Genomic DNA, 19,714 nt, shown 5'->3' on the forward strand with positions numbered 1-19,714 from the left:
TTAAGGTTGTTGATTTCATGAAGCTTTAAACTGCAGTCTATTTCGCACTGATTTTCAATTTGCTTCAGTATTTGTGGAGGTTTTAATCCCTTTCAAGAGGAAATGTGATTATTATAGTAGAGTAGAAGGCATCATTTGGACATGCTGACAGTGCAAGCATTTGCTGTAACTAATTTTCATCTGTATGGATACTTAAAACTGAACCAAAAACATCACCTTATCAATCATAGAGGACTATAGGGGACTTGCATCCAAATCATTTAACTTCTCAGGGCTCCCTTTACTGCTGAATAGAAGCGTAGGCTGAGATTACCTTCTTCCTGCTGCCTCCTGGAAGGTTAATGCATCTCATGATTTAATTATCAGATCCCCTTTCTTTAGAATTTTATCTCGGTTTGACTCTTGTTATTATTGACTTTAGGCAACAGTGTAAAGTATTATTTCCACATTGAGCCCAATCAGAAGATGGTGACCTCCATATTTTTCTGTTTATTTTGGTCATATATTTTAAGATTTTTACAAATATTTAAAATTCTGGTCAAAACTTAAAGTATTCTTTTGTAGTCTGGCTCTAATAGTTTATTTAAAACATATTTGAGAAAGCTTTTGGTTTTTACTTCTAGTTCAATTCATGTTTCAAAATGTCTATAATTCATCTACATTTGCTTTTACTCTTAAAATATGCTGTCAGAAAATTAAATGACTATCAAGTGCCAATAATATATTTTATAGAAATAAAATTGTTCACAAAAATAAATCACTACAGGAAAAATATCTCACAAGTGTTTTGTGAGGTTCAAATTTCAAGGGGAAAAAAGTAAAGTTTGAGGTAATCCTAATGCTGAAACCTGATTTGGGGGGAAGGGATACAAATGTGTGATTTATGTGTTGAAAAGTTAGTGTATAGGTATCTATTAAATTTCAAAGTTTCAGTTCTGCCAGTGGACTATTCCAGTGAACATAAATCCAAAATAAAATCATTGCCCATTCTGTGGCTTTCACTTAAATATACAATCACAATATTTTTCTTTAGGCAATTTTGGAAAAATAAGGTGCCAGTGAACATTTTAATTGAAGCTACTGTTAAAAGCAAAGTCAACATTTATTCTTCAAAGCCTGGTAAGAAACTGCAAAACAGGAATAAAGAATTAGGGCTTTAAAGTCTCATAGATCTGGATGAAAATTCTGTCACTCACAGCCTGTGTGAATTTGAGCAAATTACTTAACCCCTCTCACCTATTTTTCCTCATCTGTAAAATAGATGAAATAGTATCAACTATCTCATCCATTGTTATAAGGGTGAAATAAAAGTAAAAGCAAATGTGAACTAGCACCAAACACACGCAGAATTAAAAAGCTTGTTATGCCTAATAATGGAATAAGTTGGATAGAAAAGAAATAAACTGGGTCATTATTTCTGTGAAAACGCAAGCATAAGTTGGGGTCACTGTTGGGGATTTTGTAGGTTATATTTTTTCACTGGAAGGGAGGTTGGGCCAGATATATTCAGAGATTCCTTCTAATTCAAAAGTACGATTTTAGCAAGTTTAAACTAATCCTGTATGCAGTTCACCTTAACAGTTTTGGAGACTACGAATGGGAGGCATTTTGGAGGGTATTTAATAATTATTCTGGAAATACATCCTAAGTTGGGGCAATAGAGAAAAATCTATTTCCATTTTTGTTGCCATTAAAGGCATGTTGACAGTAGAAGGAAAAAAATTAAACTCCTGTAGCTTTAAAAGTGCTTTATAAAAGCAGTTATCCATTTTAAGTTTCTCTTCTATTTCTGCTGATCTTTAGCAAGTCATTTTTAATAGAACACGTGGATCATTTTCTGATATTACTGGGTTCTAGAGTTTAATCTTTCCTCAAAGACAACTATCCTTTGATAACTGGCCATGTGTGGTGGCACCTACCCTGTAGGGTCTGGGTGTTGACCAATGGTGGAGATTTTTCCATTCTCTTTCCAGTAGAAAAACATTGGGATCAGAACCCAAGGGCAGGATTCTTCCCTTTTGGGTGGATATCACCCAAGATACATCTAGCTGAAGGAGAAATAGTTTCTTGTCTGCTGGTGCCTGTGAAGTGTCGGTGAAGCACTGTTAGAATTCCCCAGGGAGGGGTCTCGTGGACCCAGATAAGCAGTAATCCGGAGGTTTCTGACCAGTGGTAAACGGACCCTTAGTAAAACTATGACATGGTTTACACCCATTCACCCTGGTTTCCACTTTCTCCTCCCTGGTCTTCGAGTCATAGCTCGCATTCTCAGACATTCAGGGTCTTGATTTAGTATCCTCCACAGTACACCTTCTCCTAAAGCTCACTTTCTGGAAAAGATGAGTTATTAATATGCTAAAGTGAAATTTAGGTTAATGTCTTATCTCTCTCAGGGATATGTGCGTTTCAAAGGTTTCTTTTTAAAAAAAATATGTTTTTATTGATTTTTTTAGAGAGGAAGGGAGAAGGGTAGAGAGATGGAAACCCATGAGAGAGAAACATCAATCGGCTGCCTCCTGCACGCCCCCTACTGGGGACTGAGTCCACAACCCGGCACGTACCTTGACTGGGAATCGAACCGAGGATCTTTTGGTTTATGGGTTAACGCTCAACCTGTGTAACATCATATATGCATATTTAACGAAGAATTCTTACAAGTAAAGAAAACAACTCCAATAAAATGGGTAAAAGTCATGATTAGGCAACTTATCAAAGAGGAAATACAAAGGATCACAAATATTTAAATATAAAGTAGTATATTTCTGGAGCTAATGTACAGCACGGTGACTATATTGTACGGATTTGTGCACATTGAAAGGAAATTAATTAGAAGGTGGCTGGTGGGGTGGGACTGGGCAGGATGGGCTGGACATGCCCTGAAGCCAACCTCCCAGGGTCCCTCCCTGGCCGGCCACACCTGGGGTGGTGCCATGGCTTGAAGGGCATCTGTGTAGTGAGCGGGGTCCCTATAGCAGGTGGGGTTCCTTGGCCTTGCCTGCAGGGATTGGGTCAAAACTGCTCTCTGACATCCCCTGAGGGGTCCTGGATTGCAAGAGGGCCATTCTCGGGTGATGCACCCCAGAATTGGTCTCCCTCCTCTCTGGTTCTGGGGTGTGTCACCTGATAACCACCACTGCCAATTCACAGCAGCTCGGCAGTTCCTGCATTGAGCGTCTGCCCCCTGGTGATCAGGGTATGTCATAGCTACTGGTTGGACAGTCGCTTAGCCTTATATATACTAGAGGCCTGGTGCACAGAATTTGTGCACGGGTGGGGTCCCTAAGCCTGGCTGGCGGTCAGGGCTGATCTATGGGGTGATTGGCAGGGGGGAGGAGAGGCCCGCTGGCACCCACCTTGGCCAGCCTGGCACCGCCGGCTCACCAGCCCCGCCCCCTGCCGCTGACAGTTGCCTCTCTCTGCGGGGCAACTGGTGGGGTGATCGGGGGCCTCTACTGGCACCTGCGTTGGCTGGCTGGGGGCAGCTCCTGCTTTGAGTGTCTGCCCCCTGGTGGTCAGTGCGCCTCATAGTGACCGGTGGTTCCACCGTTCAGGCAATTTGCATATTAGGCTTTTATTATATAGGATAGACTAGAGACCTATCCTTAGCACTGCTGAAGAGGTGGGAGTGCACTGACCACTAGGGGGCAGCTCCTGCATTGAGCGCCTGCCCCCTGGTGGTCAGTGCACAGTATGGCAACTGGTCATTTCGCCATTTGGTCGATTTGCATATTAGCCTTTTATTATATAGGATACCTGGAAGTTGGCTTACCACACAAACAAATGGTAATTATGTGAGGGACTGGTGGTGTTAGCTAACCTTACTGTGGTAAACATTTCGCGATATCAAATCATCACATTGTATGCCTCAAACTTACACTGTTACATGTCAGTTATCTTTCAATGAAGCAGAAAAAGAAATAGTCTATATAGTTCATCCTCTCTTGATTCCCAAGAACTCGGGGCTCTCATCTACTTAAAAGCAGAACTGCATCTTCTTGAGCTGTTAAGATTCACATTAGGCCCAATCTTCTCCCAATAATATAACTTTGTATTTTCTGCTTCTCCTGGCCAGGTGCCAGGATAGGCCAACTCGAGGACACAAAGAGAACAATTATGACCCACTCAAAACCCTAGTTCAGCTAACTAGGGGATGGCAATGCAGAGGGTGGGAATGTTTAAGTAATCATAATAACAAGAGCAAAAACACCTTGAATGACTTCTCAGTACGACACTTTTCCCAACAGATTATGGGTGAGCTTTTTAAACTCTGTTAAATGTCAAACCAACTGATAGAGTCAAATGTTGGTAAGCATTCAGAAGGGTTATTTCTTATCAAATAGAGAACCGTGTTGCAAAATCATTATCTGCAGTCTAAAACAGTTGGTAATCTTGGTGGGAACCTCAACTCAAAGGTCTTCTGGGTTTATTGTTTCCTTAACTTCCCTTCAGAAATGGGTAGCATGGAGGGAGAAGTGACCATGGGACACCATGACTGGGAAGGTGAGTGACCCTACGACTGCTAAAAAGGTGGGCTGGCTAATAAAATGTAATACCAACCACCAGAGTAGTTGAAAATTAGAAGAATGATTTGGTGCAAGCTCATGAAAAATCTTCAAGCATGATTTGCTCTGGTCCCCTTTTCAAACAAAGGAGCATGGAAGAAAAATACCCCTGCATTCCAAAGTGCCCCATCCAAGGACCCACACCTTGCCTGCCATGAGGAGCCGCAGAGGAAGGAATTTACCCCGAGTGGAAAGTTCACTGAACAGGCTGAGCTGACTACTTGAAAATTACTTGTTCCAAAAGCCCTTCAGAAACCAGTAATCCTATTAGCGTGGCTTCTGGAACAGTTACCTACCTGCAGTAAAAAGTAATTAGAACTGTCAGCCAGCAAATAATTGCTCTGGTGCCTAAATGAATGGGGACTCTTCTCTGAAGGGAATTACTGTTCCTAAGTGAGTCAGCTCAGCCCGTGGTCTTTGCTTTGGTTGCTGACAAATCGGGCCAACTGCCTAAACCAGTGAGGAAGGGTGAGGGGGTGAGGGAGCTTTAAGTTGGAAACAAGGCAGGACAGGGGCTACACAAAGTTTATCCAGCTGAAAAGCTTCTTTTTTTTTTTTCTTTGAAGGGCATTTCTGAGCCACGCTAGCACTGAGCCTCCTTCAAGCCTTTCCTGAAAGCATAGGCACCCAAGGCTGCTCGAAGGTCAAGGACTTGGCTGCTGGCTGCATCATAAGACCTCTGAATCTCCGGCCTTTTCCTCCCATTCTTTGCCAGTGCTCACTACATTTACAAGGGAGTCTGGAGGGCAGGAATCCCCACGCCCACAGTTGGGCAACAAGGTCAAGGGTGTCAAAGTAGGTCATTTCCAAAGGAAATCAATGGGAAGGGTTTGGCAAGGACAGGAGTCAATTTGTAAAAGGAAAAAATTCCAGTAAATGGGAGCAATGCCTTCCTAATAAATAACAAAAGTCTCAGATGCTTCTCAGGACTCCTAAGGGACCTGCTTTCACCTGCTGAAAAGCCAGCTCTACTTCGCTAACGTCACTAACAGCTGGGAGAACTGGGGTACAGCGGCGCCTACTCTGTGGGGAGAAGATCGGAGTTCTGGCCCAGCCACACCATAACCAGGTGCACAGTTTTGGGCCAGCTCTTAGATTTTCCAGGCTTCTGTTTTGTCACATGTAAAATGAGAGAAGCAGTTATCCTTGGCTCCTCCTACTTGGAAATTCTCTGCTAGATTTGGGGCACAATGGGGCTGGGTGGTCCGAATGCTGGCGGAACGCTGTGGGTAGCGGCTTTGGGGATGAAGGTTTCAGGAGCTCTCAGGAAGCCTCGTTGAAAGGTTTTTAAAGGGCCCTTGTGCATGGAGGTCCAAAGGGCATGAGTAAGCCCTGGGGGAAACTTACACAAAAATGGCTGCAGATTTGGGAGGCAGTAGAGGCCTGGCTCCATGGCAACTGTGTGCCTGGAGGCTGGTGCAAGTAACCGAGCTTGCTGTTCCTTGCTATTATCTATCACCTTCTGCAAATGAGGAGGATGAAGCATTGCAGGGATGTCATATTGGTGAGCATTGCTGATGCAGAGAGAGGAGGCCAGCCCCCGGAGCCACAAGCTTCCTGCTTGGTCTTCCATCCCAGTAACAGCTAATTTGGCAACTCAGTTGCCTGCAAAAATAACAGACCTTATGTATTTGTGCACCAGCCTGTTTTTGTTCTCTCTTTAGCTCCAAGTTTAATACTAATACTTACTCATAATATTAAATGCCTAACTTAACTTCGGACACATTTACTACTTAGAGACCAATAATATTGGTTTGAATGTGTTGCTAAGAAGACATGAATAATTTCCTGAAAAATTATGCCTGGGGTAGTTGCATAAGTAACAGTAATTAAGCAAATGCCTGAGATAATTATTTACCAATTATTAATTCAAAGTCTATTTTTTTCTCTCCACTTTAGATATACTTTATTATCATATCTATGAAAAATGTTAATAGAAAGATGTTTATTTAATGAGCACCTATTAAGGATGTCATTTGACTTAATGCACTACTTTAAACAGTTTATCAACTATCATGCTTTTATAAATAACAATTTTTAATGCAAGGACAAGGGAAATAATTCACCTATTTTTTACAAATTACTTTGTTCAAAATATTGAGTCAGGATAGTGAAAGCTGGAAACATTCCTTGGCAAGTGGGATGGGGAAACTGAGATAGAGAGCTGAACAAACTGGCCAAGCCACTTACAGCCAGCTGGAGAAGGTCACCACCCTAGAGATAACATCTAGGCCTCTGTTGTATTTCAGATCCAGGCCCAGAAAAGCAGCAAAACCAGGTGGGCAACACCAGGACCAGCTGCAGTGACTAAGGCGCTGACCAATCCGTAGAGACCATGACCCTGAAAGGGCACACCTGGAAAACTGATGAGTATTCTGCTGAAACCCTCCCTGGGACCTCCCCTAAGACTCCCGCCTGCAAGAGACAGGTAAAAACCCTCAAAACCAAGGACCCAGCATGTGCTCTCCTTCCTGGGAGCACACACAGTGTCTTTCTCTTCCCCTTCACCTTCCCCCACTGGCAGCATCTCTAAACTCTCAGGGTCCCCACAAGACTAGGAGCCAGGGAAGCAATGGACAGCTAACCCCCTGAACCTGTATCCAAGGCCCCCTTTTCTCTGACTTCCTAGTGAGCCAAAGAAGCCCGCCTTGTCCTCTCCTGTTACTTCCTCAGTGCTCAGCACTTCCTTGTCTCAGTGTCCCCAGTGAGGGCTTATTATTTTAATAAGCTTACCCTCAAAATCACCTGGACTTGTGAAATCTTTTCTGCACGAAATCAAGAAACGACACAATACTGGCCGGCCCTGGGCAGACCCGATCAGAACCAGGTCCCCTGTCCCGCAACAATATTTTGCAGGCAAATTTGACCCTATGCAACTCCTGCACCACCCATCAGACATGTTTTCAATGTAACATCCACATTCATTCTGTAAGCGTTGGAGTGACACTCTTTGCGGAGCACAGGGCCGGGCACCGAAGTGCTGTAGAATTGAGAATAAGCACTTGAATGCTTTCTGCTTTCATCTCCCTTTGAGAGCTCTTTTCATCCTCAAGGTTGAAGCTTTCGAGAGCTCGTCTTTTTTTCAAGATTTTAAACTCTGTGCAGACAACTCTCAAGTCAAGGTTTTCAGCCCTGTAGCCCTCTAGGCCCACATCCCCACTCAGATGGGTCTTCTGTCTGAAACCAAACTCTTATATCTAGGACGGTCTTAGTCTGGAAGGCTTCTTTTGCTTAAAATGTGGGTGTGGCTAGGTGTGGGGAGAGGGGCAAGGGAGGTGTTCTAGGTAGGAGAGCAGCCACAGAGAATTAGGAATAAAAGTGGGGGGGGGGGGCGGGGGGGTGGCACTGCCCAGCTCCTAGGGACCCTTCAGACTGGGAGGAGGGAGAGAGAACTGAAGCCGTTAGCACTTGTGTTTGACTGAAGAAATAGTGGGTGGCGTCAGTGTACAGATGGATTGAAAGGAGAACAGGCAAGGGGTTCAGCTAAGGGGCTGGTTTAACATAAAGTGTAACATAATGATAGCATTGATTAAATGACAGACCATTTTGATCCTTTTGGAGGAGGAGAGGATCATAGACCCTTTGAGAATAGAATGAAAGCTTGGGAGGTCTTCTCCCCAGAAAAATATGCACTCATTTACTCAGTACATGATGACACTATGTATAATTCATGGGACCCAGTGGGTGATGAAATAAATGGGTTTGGGATCCCCAAAGGAAACAGGAATATTTGCACAGTGTAGCTGATAGAAGTCAATAGGAGACTTAGAAAAGGAAGTCAGTTGGGAAAGAAAGGAACAGGTTTTGTTTCATACAACAGGACATGTGGACACGTAGAGATGTGCTTTTGGCAGCTGTGCAGGTGTCTGGAGCTCTGAGGAGAGACCTGGCCGCATGGCTGGCGGGGGATGGTGGTGGGGGCAGAGATCTGAGTCATTTGATTCAATTGCAAGAGTTTACATTTTGAGAATGAATGACCTCCCTGGGTTAACAAAAAAAGCAGAAAGCAATCAATAAATAATGGAGGCGTAGCCCTAGCTGGTTTGTTTCAGTGGATAGAGCATCGGCCTGTGGACTGAAAGGTGGGGGTTCAATTCCAGTCAAGGGCACATGCCCGGGTTGCGGGCTCGATTCTCATCATTAATGTTTCTATCTCTCCCTCTCTGAAATCAATAAAAATAGATTATAAAAATATATTTTTTACAAATAAAAATAATGGAAGTAAACAGTCCTTCAAGAATTTGGGATTGCTGTTGCAAAAACCATATATAAAAAAATAGACACCAGGTGAATTCCTAAGTAAATCATTTCATTAATATTTTAAACTTAAAAATCAAATGCAAGTTGCAAGAATCAGATCACGTTAGAAGCTGACCATTTAAAGTGATAATAAGCTTAAGATGAACAGATACATCAAGATGGCTGAACTTTTCACAGTTGTTTTCATGGTGTCTGTGTGTTGCCATGGAAGCAGTGTAAGTCCACATAACGTGCCTCTGTGATTCTGGCTCTCTGCCTCATCACCTGAGCTGGCAGCTGAAGCAGCAGAACCTTGACCCTGTAACCTGCACTCACGGGGCTTCTGGAGATTGATCTCCTGGGAACCGATGTGTGGACGTAGACTGCTCTCCCAGGAGAGAGAAGGGAAATGATATGGGTGGTTCCCTAAATATCCAGGCTGCTGCCCACTATATTCGAGAAATCGGCACTCTGACGTTCAGCTTTGGGAATTCACTAGTTCTTCCAACTGGGGCAGGTGGCACACCTATTCCAGAGACTGAGGTGGGACATATCCCTGAACCCTCCTTTGGTCACTTTCCCAGCCTGTTGCCACCTTCCCACAGGGTCTGGTGGTCCCTGGACTGCGTGGGTCCAGCTGGGACTGAAGGCACTATAGCCACGAACTACCCTGGAACTGAACACTAGTCCTGACTTCTCAGAACCCACATCCTATTCACTACAATGAGGTCACCACAGCCAGGTTCTAAAGATTATCCCTGAACTATTGGGGTATTTCTGGGGACCGTGATTTATTTAACAAAATAATTGTGGCAGTTTCAGAGGCCCTAAGTCATCTTTACTTCCCAGGGGCTATATAGCTTTGGGGACCTTTTATAGATAGTTATAACAGGCCACTCCCCAGAACTTGCAACTACTGGAACATGATTGCTTGTTTAATTTTATAGTATTGTCCCTTATCAGAAAACATCAAATGACGAGAGAGGTAACTCAAGCCAAGGAGTCCAGTGTCTGGTCCTATTATCTGAGGGGCCACATTTTGGGGTGAACCACAACTCTGGAGCCTTCACTGATGTTTGGAACGAAGACCCTGAGGTCCACACCTTCCCTCACCATCCAGGAAGAACCAGGGGGTCTTTGGAAGTGTTGAAGCAAAAGAAGATTTTTTTCCTTGGCTCCAAAAAGCAAATTATCCACAACTGCCTTGGTCAGCTCGGTCGGAGGGACTGGGCTGGCTTGTGGAGACCTGTCCTGGGCAAGGGGCTCCTAGAGGGGTCTGTACAGGCCTCATAGATGGAATGGGTTTAAATCAAGGAGGAAGCAGGAAGAAGGGTTAAGGCCCAGAGAAGCCATCGGAAGTCCAAGGGTCTCGGAAAGGCTATAAGCAAGGAGCAGGTTCGGGGATAAGAAGTGAGGGCTCAGCCCAGATAGATGCTTATACGACAGACGAGTGAACTGGGACCATCCCTGTGACTGAGGAGGCCATGGCACTGGGGGGACCTGTTCCAATCCAGGATGACCAAAGGGGTGAGCACAGAATGGCTAAGATATGCCAGAACAGACTAATTAGGAAAATTCTAGAAAACGGAGATTCCGTTATATGTTTGATACAGAAATAAAATGCCTACAATTAGAGTTTGATGTTTCCTTGTGTGATGGGCATTTTGTATAACTTTGCAAAGGACCAATAAACGCTCATTAGTTACACAGCTGCCACCAGCTTCCTTCTGGTGTTTTGTGTGGCCTGGTCCCAGCCCCAGTAGCCAACAGGCTCCCCAGCCTCTGGGGCATTAGTAATGCAGCAACTTGTCATCAGGTCTCTTTTTTTGTGGAGGTGAGAGGTCTTTCCTTCCTGCCTTCATTCTTGCCATTGAATAGTGATCCCTCGTACCAATCGAAAAGCTCCCCCTCCTATTGGCACATTGAGGGTCAGCAGGCAGAGTGGGCTGAGCTGCTGGAGGAAGCCTGGGCTCTCCTGGTTGTGTATTGACCTCCTCCAGCTGGCTCACTGGTGTGCAACCTGGACTCCCACTGAGCCCATTTGCTGCTTCTGTCACCTTGCCAAGGGCTTCTCCTCACTCCTCACTGCTCTTCTCCCTCTCCTGTGATTGTGGGAGCAGCTCAGTGAGGCCCCCTCTAACCTTTCCTTGCCTCCCTGTGAGTTTTCCAGCAGGGGCGATGTTCTACATGGGGTGCCGTTCCTGGGAATGACACAGGGTTTCCAGGAGATCAAACAAACAAACAAACAAACAAACCCTGGGGTGGGGTGGGGAGGCGGGGCGGTATCATCTCTGTATGTTCCCTCAGCCCTTAGAACCCAGGGCAGTGCTGGGAATCTTGTCCGTGCTTACTAAAAGAAATAGGAAAAGAAATCAAACACATGGACACATTTAGGGCCTGGCAGTTCTGAAAGTTTGTAGGCTGATACGACATGGCAGTACTTTCAAAATCTCAGCTGCCTCTAGCTATTACACTGGGTCCTAGGGAATCTTGCTTTTGAGTGCTGTGGGTGACAAAATCGTGACTTTTCAGTTGCTCAAGTGCAGGAGACCAGGTTTTCCTGAGCATCCTGGTTCTGAAAGGTTCACTTCTGGAAGGTTCTTCGCAAGCCCACCGATGAGAAACCCAGTGTCTCTGGCTGGCATATTAGAGATGTTAATTTAGTCTTCTGCCTTTATTACATGATCCCATTTAAAAGGAAAAACTCCCTAGCACTGTTTATCTGATTGCTTAGGGTCTCGTGTTGTGATGTATAAAGTTTTACAGTAATTGAAAAAGTAATGAATAACACCCCAGGCAGTAAACAAATCACAAAGTTCATTAATTCCAAATACCGAACATCAATTTGTACAGTGTAAAATAACATTACCTACAGTGTAAGAATGGGAAAGTGGGAATTAATTTTATTTTAATTTTTAATGTACTCTTGACTGCTCATAAAAGATATTAAACATTAACATAATTTAATATATACACTGGCATTTATTAAACCACTGATTCATGAACAAATTAAGCATCATGTATTTTTTAAGTATTAAAGAATCAATAGTGATAATTAACTGGAATGTCAGAGGAAGTGATTATCAACATATTCTGCAGAATCCCCCATAGATTATGCAACCCATATGCTGAAGGACCGCGCAAGGTTGCCATCAGCTGCCTGATCAGCTCAAGAGAGGTTGGAAGACAACATGCCTTCACTTGTTCTGATGAATCAGTGAGCCATACTTCTGAAGATAGTGACAAACCAGGAGATGAATTCCACCCTTGATGCCACCTTCCCATCTAACAAGGAGAGAGGTGTTTCTCGAGTTTAGGCAAATCAAGCTGTGTTACGGAATTCTGCCTACAACACAGGCATCACTAATGATGCAGAATGGCAAACCACACTGGGAGTGTTGCTTGGTCTGAATGACTGTCACCACTCTGTGACATTTCATTGCTGAGCTCTTCAAATTTGAAGGACCTGACTTGAATTTAGGTTTAAAAATTTTTTTAATTTTTAAATACTTTTTTTATTTATTGATGAGAGAGAGAGAGAGAGAGAGAGAGAGAGAGAGGGAGAGAGAGAGAGACACTTTTATTTATGCATTCATTGGTTGCTTCTTGTATGTGCCCTGACCAGGGATCAAACCCGCAACCTTGGCGTATGGCGACGACGCTCTAATCAACTGAGCTATCTGCCAGAGCTGAATTTTTATTTTTTAAATACAAAATCTAACTCAAAATAAGGAGCAAATTGAGATGATTTTTCACTAAAAGGAAAAAGTTGTCACTCTGAGGACTGGATTAGTTGGTAAACCAATCAGGAGCTAAACAAACATAGACTGTCGTGTTGGTTTCTTCCTAGTTGTAAGGTGGATTTACCCCCAGAATTCCGTGTGGTTGATGTTGAAGTTGAGCACTGGATTCCGAGCTGCTAAAAAGAGAATGAATTGTCTCTGAAATTCGTCAGTATATTATTTTGTATTTGTCTAATAGGGCCTTTTGGCTTAAATTATCTAGCTTGACAGGCTAACATGATCAAATTAATAAAATGATTGCCAAGTGTCCACTAAGTACACCCATAAATTCTATTAGTTAATTAATATTTATTTAGGTTCATAATTTCCCCCCAAATGAATCACTTGCACTCAAGCTTATAATCTGCCTCATGTCAGTGGCCTCTTTGCTGGTGCACCCTGTAGAGCCACTTTGGCTCATAATCTGCAATTATTTATGCAAAAAATTAGTAATCAGAAATTGAACTTTATTTAAATAATCCTGGAAGAAATAAATTTGGGACTGAACTGTCCTTTTGTAAATAACTTCTTTCTCCTTTATTATAAAGGTGAGAATATTCATTATATATTATGCACTATAATATAAAGTTAAATGCATATATTTTCCACAACTCCATTGCCTGGATGTTACCTTGTTTACTTTGGGATGCATAAACTTTATTTTTCAAATATACATATAATATATTTTCCCCACAAGTGTGTTCATACTAAGCCTATTGTTTTAAAACCTTTAAGAAACATGTCATATCATAGCAGCTTTCCATATTAATAAATCGGTTTCATCACTTTTTTTAAAAAAAATACGTTTTTTATTGATTTTAAAGAGAGGAAAGCAGAGGGAGAGAGAAACATTGATAGGTATTGATAGTTGCCTCCTCACCAACTACTGGGGATTAAGCCAGCAACCTGGGTATGTGCCCTGACCAGGAATCGAACCAGCCACCTTTTGATGCACGGGACAACGCCCAGCCAACTAAAGCCACACTGGCCAGGGTGACTTCATCACTTAAACCAATTCCAGTTTAAGGCTGCATAACATTTTACAGTATAGAACTTTAGGTTGTTTTTAATTTTCACTGTTTGTTATGGACTGAATTATGTTCCTCCAGAACTCATATGTTGAAGACCTCAGTGTGACTGTAAGGTTCAATGAGGTCATAAGGGTGAGGCCTTAATCCAATATGATTGGCATCTTTATATGAAGAGGAGAGACACCAGAGCAAAGGCCATGTGAGGACACAGGGGAAAGACCTGGTTGTCTGCAAGCCAGGAAGAGGTCTCACCAGAAACTAGCCCTGCCAACACCTTGATCTTGGACTTCTAGCCTCCAAGAAATAAATGTCTGTTGTTTAAGTCACAATTTGTGTTTTTTAGTTATGGCATCCATAGCAGACTAACACACCATTATAAACACAACAGAGGCATATTTGAGGTAAATTCCTAGAAAAGGATGCATTAGTTCAAAAGTATTCCCTGTATCGTCTCCTTTCCCCCTCAACCTGCCTTTATTATTTTCTTCTTTGACTTTCTGACATATATTACCAAATTCCCATCCAGTAGGTTTCTACCCAGTTATTTTCCCACTCTCAGTATATATATGTCTTCTGCACATACTGTAATTTTCAGTCTTTTAAATTTTCACTATCATTTATCGTGATGAAATTTGCATTTCTTTGACTATTAAAAAGAACAATATCTTTCCACATTATTTGCATATCTTGGTTTGTGAATTGCATTTTCATTTCATGTTCCCATTTTTATGGGGGAGAGTCATATTTTTCTTATTTATAAGAGATCTTTATATGTGTTCAGGTATTAATTCAGATGACATAGTTTTTAAACATTTTTTTGTTGCTTCACTTTTTATATTTGTTTTTGACAGGTTTTTTTTTTCATAGTTTGGAAGTTTAAAAAAATCTTAATTTAGTAAAATCTATCAACATTTTCTTTTCAGAATTTCTAGCTTTGGTGTCATGTTTAGAAAGATCTTATTTGCCCCAAGATGTAAAAAATACCTATATATTTTTTTGTTTTTGCATGTGTTTTTAAAATATTTAATCTTTGACCCGACTAGAATTTATTTGGTATTAAGGAGAACTGGGGCTATAATAACATTTTTCCTCTGAATTAAAATTTATTTTGAGATCATTATCTCTTCGCTGATTTGAAATGCCATATATATGATGGAGTATGTTCTGTTTCTGTACTCTGTATTCTGTGCTATTATGTCTACCTTGTTTTAAACCAATTCCATACCATTCAAATTACTGTGACCTATTACAGCAATATATTTTAAATCTGGTAGGGCAAGTTTACTTGACTATTTAAATGGCATTCTCAGCTCATACTGCATGGTTATAAACCATAGTTCGGGTGTGATGAAAAGAGTGTTGCTATTAACAGTTGAGTCTTTTATTTCATTGCTGCTGCAATTATACTGAAAAAACTTATCTTCCATGGTCCCACCACATCATCTCATGAACATTATCTGCTAATGTGTGCGCTTCTCATTCTGGATTATGAGATCCTTGAAGGCATCCTAAATGATTTTTTCCTCACATGAGATGATATTTTATCACCAGTGTAGAGGATAGTACTTAGCATGTAGTTGAAAAATATTAGTGTTCTTTTTTTAAATAAAAAAATAAGCTTTTTTCCATCTGTTTTGGTAACTTTCACTTATTTCAGTTGGTTAAATTTTTTCTTGCATTGAAGCATCATGTCACTATCTCAATTTCTTGGGTTAATTAACCTAAAATTCTTGTAAGTTGTTTATAAAACTATGATTTGAAATAGGTCATCTTGTTTAATAAGCCTACCTTTGGTGACTCTATTCCAACAGATGTTAAACTCATACTATATTCTGTAGAAGATCTTGCAGGATGGACCCCCGGAGGCCGTGTCTAAAGGGACCAAATGAGGGAGGGAGTATTTGTTACATTATGTTTTGGTCAGGGCTGAAACAAGCCTCGCCCTGTATCTAATCTTATTTCTGGAAAGGCTTTTCCTGATCTTATTTTCTACCACAGTGAATAAAGGAGAGTAAAGAGAGGAGAGTTGAATCTCCTCTCCCTTTCTCAGTGGGCACACAGGGATTTCCATTTTTTCTATAATTTATTTCTTTTAAATCAGGGTTTTTCAGGCTCGGCACTCTTGACATTTGGGGCCAAATGATTCTTTCTTGGGCTGTCCTGTACATTGTAGAATGCTTAGCAGCATCCGTGGCCTCTGTCCACTAGCTTCAGTGCCACTCCCCAGTTTTGACAACCGAAGATATTTCCACACGTTGCCAAATGTCCCCTGGAGAGGAAAATTGCCACTCCCCCAACCCCCAATGAGAACCATTGATTTATAATAAAAAACAAATAAGCACAAATAGAATAAATTAAGGAAAAAGAAGAAAATGTTACAAGGGTGTCCCAAAATTCTGTGCTAAATTGGGGACAGGGGTGAGCACACAATAATATGCTGTATTATTCAACATCTTTAAACTCTTCCCACAGACTCAAAAGGAAAATGTATCTTGTTAGTCCTTTTTATAGAAGATATAAATCTTTTAGCTTTTGGATCATTGAAGGTGATGTTTCCAATAAACTGCTGCCTTCCTTCCACCACAGGCTGGACACACCCTGGCAGAACCAACCCCTGGGGATACTGCTCTTTGATCTGCCCCTTCACACACTTCTTTCAGAGATGATGGCAGTTCGTCTTCACTCCTGATGCTGTATGTCGGCCCGTTTATTGTTTCTGCCTGATCTTCAGCAATCTATGACCCCTCCCCCCTTCATATTCCTTCCTGTCTAACCCATTCTTTATACTTCCACAGAGTGATTTTTCTAATAGTTGATATTCCCGTATTTAAACTCCTTCAAAATAATATCCGAACTACCTTAGAGTGGTGCAATAATTGCTATGTGATTCCTCTGCAGATCACCTGGAGTTGGCACAGACTCATAGGTTAAGGGAACGGTCCCTCATAAGACTGCTCTCAGTTCAGATGCCAGGCACAAGTTCAGAGATCCCCAGGCTACCCACACTTCTGACCAACTGGCTACAAATTCAGGGGTCCCCTTAATTACCTAAGGTATGATCTTTTGCTAGAACATTTGATAAACAGAACTCTCAGGAAAGTGGTATACTCACGGTGATAGTTTAATGAGAAAGGGTTACACATCAGGACCAGCCACAGGAAGAGACACGTAGGGCCGCTCCCCAGTTATGACGGAGCATCCTGGATGTCGGGCTTCTGTGCACTTTCCCTGTGGAATCAGGATGCACCGCCCTCCCGCACACTCACGCACTCACCAAGCAGGAAGCTCACCGGAGCCTTGGTGTCTTGAGTTTTAAGGGAGTTTCATTATGTGGGCATGATTAAACTCCATCTCCAGCCCCAGGCCCACTGCCAAGCGGTCAGCTGGCTCAAAACCCCAACCTTCTAATCACATGGTCTGTGGGGAGTCCACATCCTGAGTCGTATTGTTAGCATAAACTCAGGTGTGGTCAGGGACCCACCATAAGTAATAAAGAATCACTCAGGAAATTCCAAAGGTTTGGTGTTTCCCTCTGAAGAACCAAGGACAAGGACCAGACAAATTCTCTGTCATACAACACACGGCATTCAGGTCCTACCCCAGCCATTCTTCCCAGCTCACCCCATCCTCTCTCATTTCAGGGCCTGGGTTGAGCGTCCTTGAACACACCTTGCTGATGTAGTCCCTGCACATGCTATTCCCTCTGCCTACCTTTGTTTTCTCCTTGGTCTGTCCAGTGAAGTCCTCCTCATCTGTCAAGACACAGGTAAGCAGCTCCAGCTCTGTGGAGCCCTCCCAGGCACTTAACCCCCACCTCCCCGGTGCTGGCTGAACTCCTGGTTCATTTCTAGATTATCTTTGCACTTACATCTTCGGGCCAGGATTGTTTGTTGAGATGTCTGTCTGCTCTGCTGGTACATAGTAAGTGACTTTCCTGAGCAAGTGTTTTGTGGGGCTTTGCCTTTATTATTGGAAGTTATACTTGTCTTTTTAGAACGTGTCCTCTGGCCCTCCTTCGCTGCCCTTTCCGGCACCTCATCCTCATGCTCTGGCACAGTGGCAGTTCATCATTACAGACATCCCCCTTAGCTTCTGATGGGTGAGCAAAGCGACCTTCGAAGATCTTGTGGCTGACAGTCCTGCCTGGCCATTTGTGCTTTGGCGAACTTGTGGATAACATTGCTGAGATGACACAGGTAAGATTTGTTAAATATCTAGAAATAAGGAATGGTTAAGTATATCATGATCCCACCCCTTAGATGAAGTATTATAAAGGGTGTTCCAAAATTCACGCAAGAAGTAATTTTGATAGAAAACACAGGTTTATAATGAAAAATTGTACATTTTTTATTGATTCATAAAGTATACAGTACAGTGGGGCCTTGACTTAAGAGTGTCCCGACTAATGAGTTTTTTGAGATACCAGCTGTCTCTGGGCGGATTTTTTGCATTGAGTTGACAGAGTAATTTGAGTTAACAGCTCCTTAACGAGCTCAGTCTCAGAACGAATTAAACTCGTAAGTCAAGGCCCCACTGTATAGGGTAATGTATGGAATAGCATATTGGGTAGATGGCCTCCATGGATTTGCTGGCACATACGCACTCTTTTGTTATTGCCTGAGCAGCTGCATTTTCGAATTTTCAAAGAATGGTCCGATGATGCCTCCAGCCCAAAATCCGCACCAAACAGTGACACGTTGTGGATGCATTTGTTTCTCAACAATCACTCGTGGATTTTCTGAACCCCAAATTCGACAATTTTGTCGATTAACCAAGCCATCAAGATGAAAATGAGCCTCATCGAAATACAGCCACATTTATGCAAAACGGTCATGGAAAATTTCAACAAAAGAGTGTGTATGTGCCAGCAAAGCCGTGGAGGCCATTTACCCGATATGCTATTCCATACATAACCCTATACTGTATACTTTATGAATCAATAAAAAATTACGATTTTTTAATTATAAACCTGTGTTTTCTATCAAAATTACTTCTTGCATGAATTTTGGGACACCCTTTACATATAAAACATGTTTATGAGATTTGGATTAAAACAGAGAGATGCTTGTGTATTTATTATACTTGGAAGAAAAGCAATCACAACCATGATGAAAAAATATATAAACTAAGACACCCGACAAGCATTAAAGAAAGAAAGAAAGAAAAGGCCTGTGTAGAAATACTCCAAAACAGTATTCATCTTTGGGTAATGGAAATTGGGTGATTAGTGCCCATCTTCTTTATACGTTCCTGCTTTTAAAACGTTTTCTGTATCAAGCATGTATTGCATGCTTAAAATTAGGAGAGGATAGTTCCTCTCTGTGTTCCTAAAGAGGTAGGCAAAAGGTGAAATCAATTTAACTTGGGTACGTCCACCTGCAACTGGAAGTTTACAGGTGAGAAGATTCACACGTTTGCTTTTTTTGGCAATGAGAGGAGGCAGTGAGAAGAGAGGTGCAGATGGGAATGAAGGGGGAGGAAATAAACCAGGCACTCCCGCCCCACACTTAGGAGAACTGCCAGAAAGACAAAAGTCAACCAGATAAAAGGGTTTTTAAATGGAGACTAAAATCAAATCAGTTCTTAAATGGTCACTTTCCTGTCAAAGAAAGGCAGCTTGAATAGTGAAGATTTAACTATTTACTTATTAAACAATTATTTTTTAAAATAAAGGATTTATGTTGTTTCGTTGATCTCTTTCATTATCAGCATAACTCATAAAACATATATCCCTTTCTGGAAGAACTCCAATCACAACAAAAGCTGGGCATTTTGGAAAGAAGTGTTAGTTTCAGAGTAAGCTACCCAAGAAACTGCATTTAACCTTTGAAAACTCTGGTTAAAATCCCTTTGATCCAAAGCATTTAAAAAATGCCCTCAACCTGAGCACACAACCCTCCTTAGAGGAGAGCAAACCGGAGTGAGCTTCCTCCTGAAGGTTTTATTTTTTGGGTAATCCTTACCTGAGGATATTTTTTCCATTGATTCTTAGAGAGATTGGAAGGGGAGGGGGAGTGGCAGAGAGAGAGAAACACTGATATGAGAGAGACACACTGATTGGTTGCCTCTTGTACATACCCCAACCAGGGTGGGGATTGAA

The 19,714-nt window shown here is 42.1% G+C and overlaps 1 long non-coding RNA gene across 1 annotated transcript; it reads left to right on the top strand.

The window, feature by feature from the left end:
* Positions 1-3,741: 3,741 nt before the first annotated feature.
* On the top strand, positions 3,742-18,559 carry LOC139009736 (uncharacterized). Its single transcript, XR_011471434.1, has 7 exons — positions 3,742-4,500; positions 5,129-5,631; positions 6,812-6,990; positions 16,201-16,307; positions 17,256-17,380; positions 17,609-17,810; positions 18,240-18,559. It is a non-coding gene; the product is annotated as an uncharacterized lncRNA (long non-coding RNA).
* Positions 18,560-19,714: the final 1,155 nt, after the last annotated feature.

This window comes from Myotis yumanensis, unplaced genomic scaffold (genome assembly GCF_028538775.1).
Source record: "Myotis yumanensis isolate MYYU_CA2020_CCGP unplaced genomic scaffold, mMyoYum1.0.hap1 SCAF_1, whole genome shotgun sequence".
NCBI classification, from domain to species: domain Eukaryota; kingdom Metazoa; phylum Chordata; class Mammalia; order Chiroptera; family Vespertilionidae; genus Myotis; species Myotis yumanensis.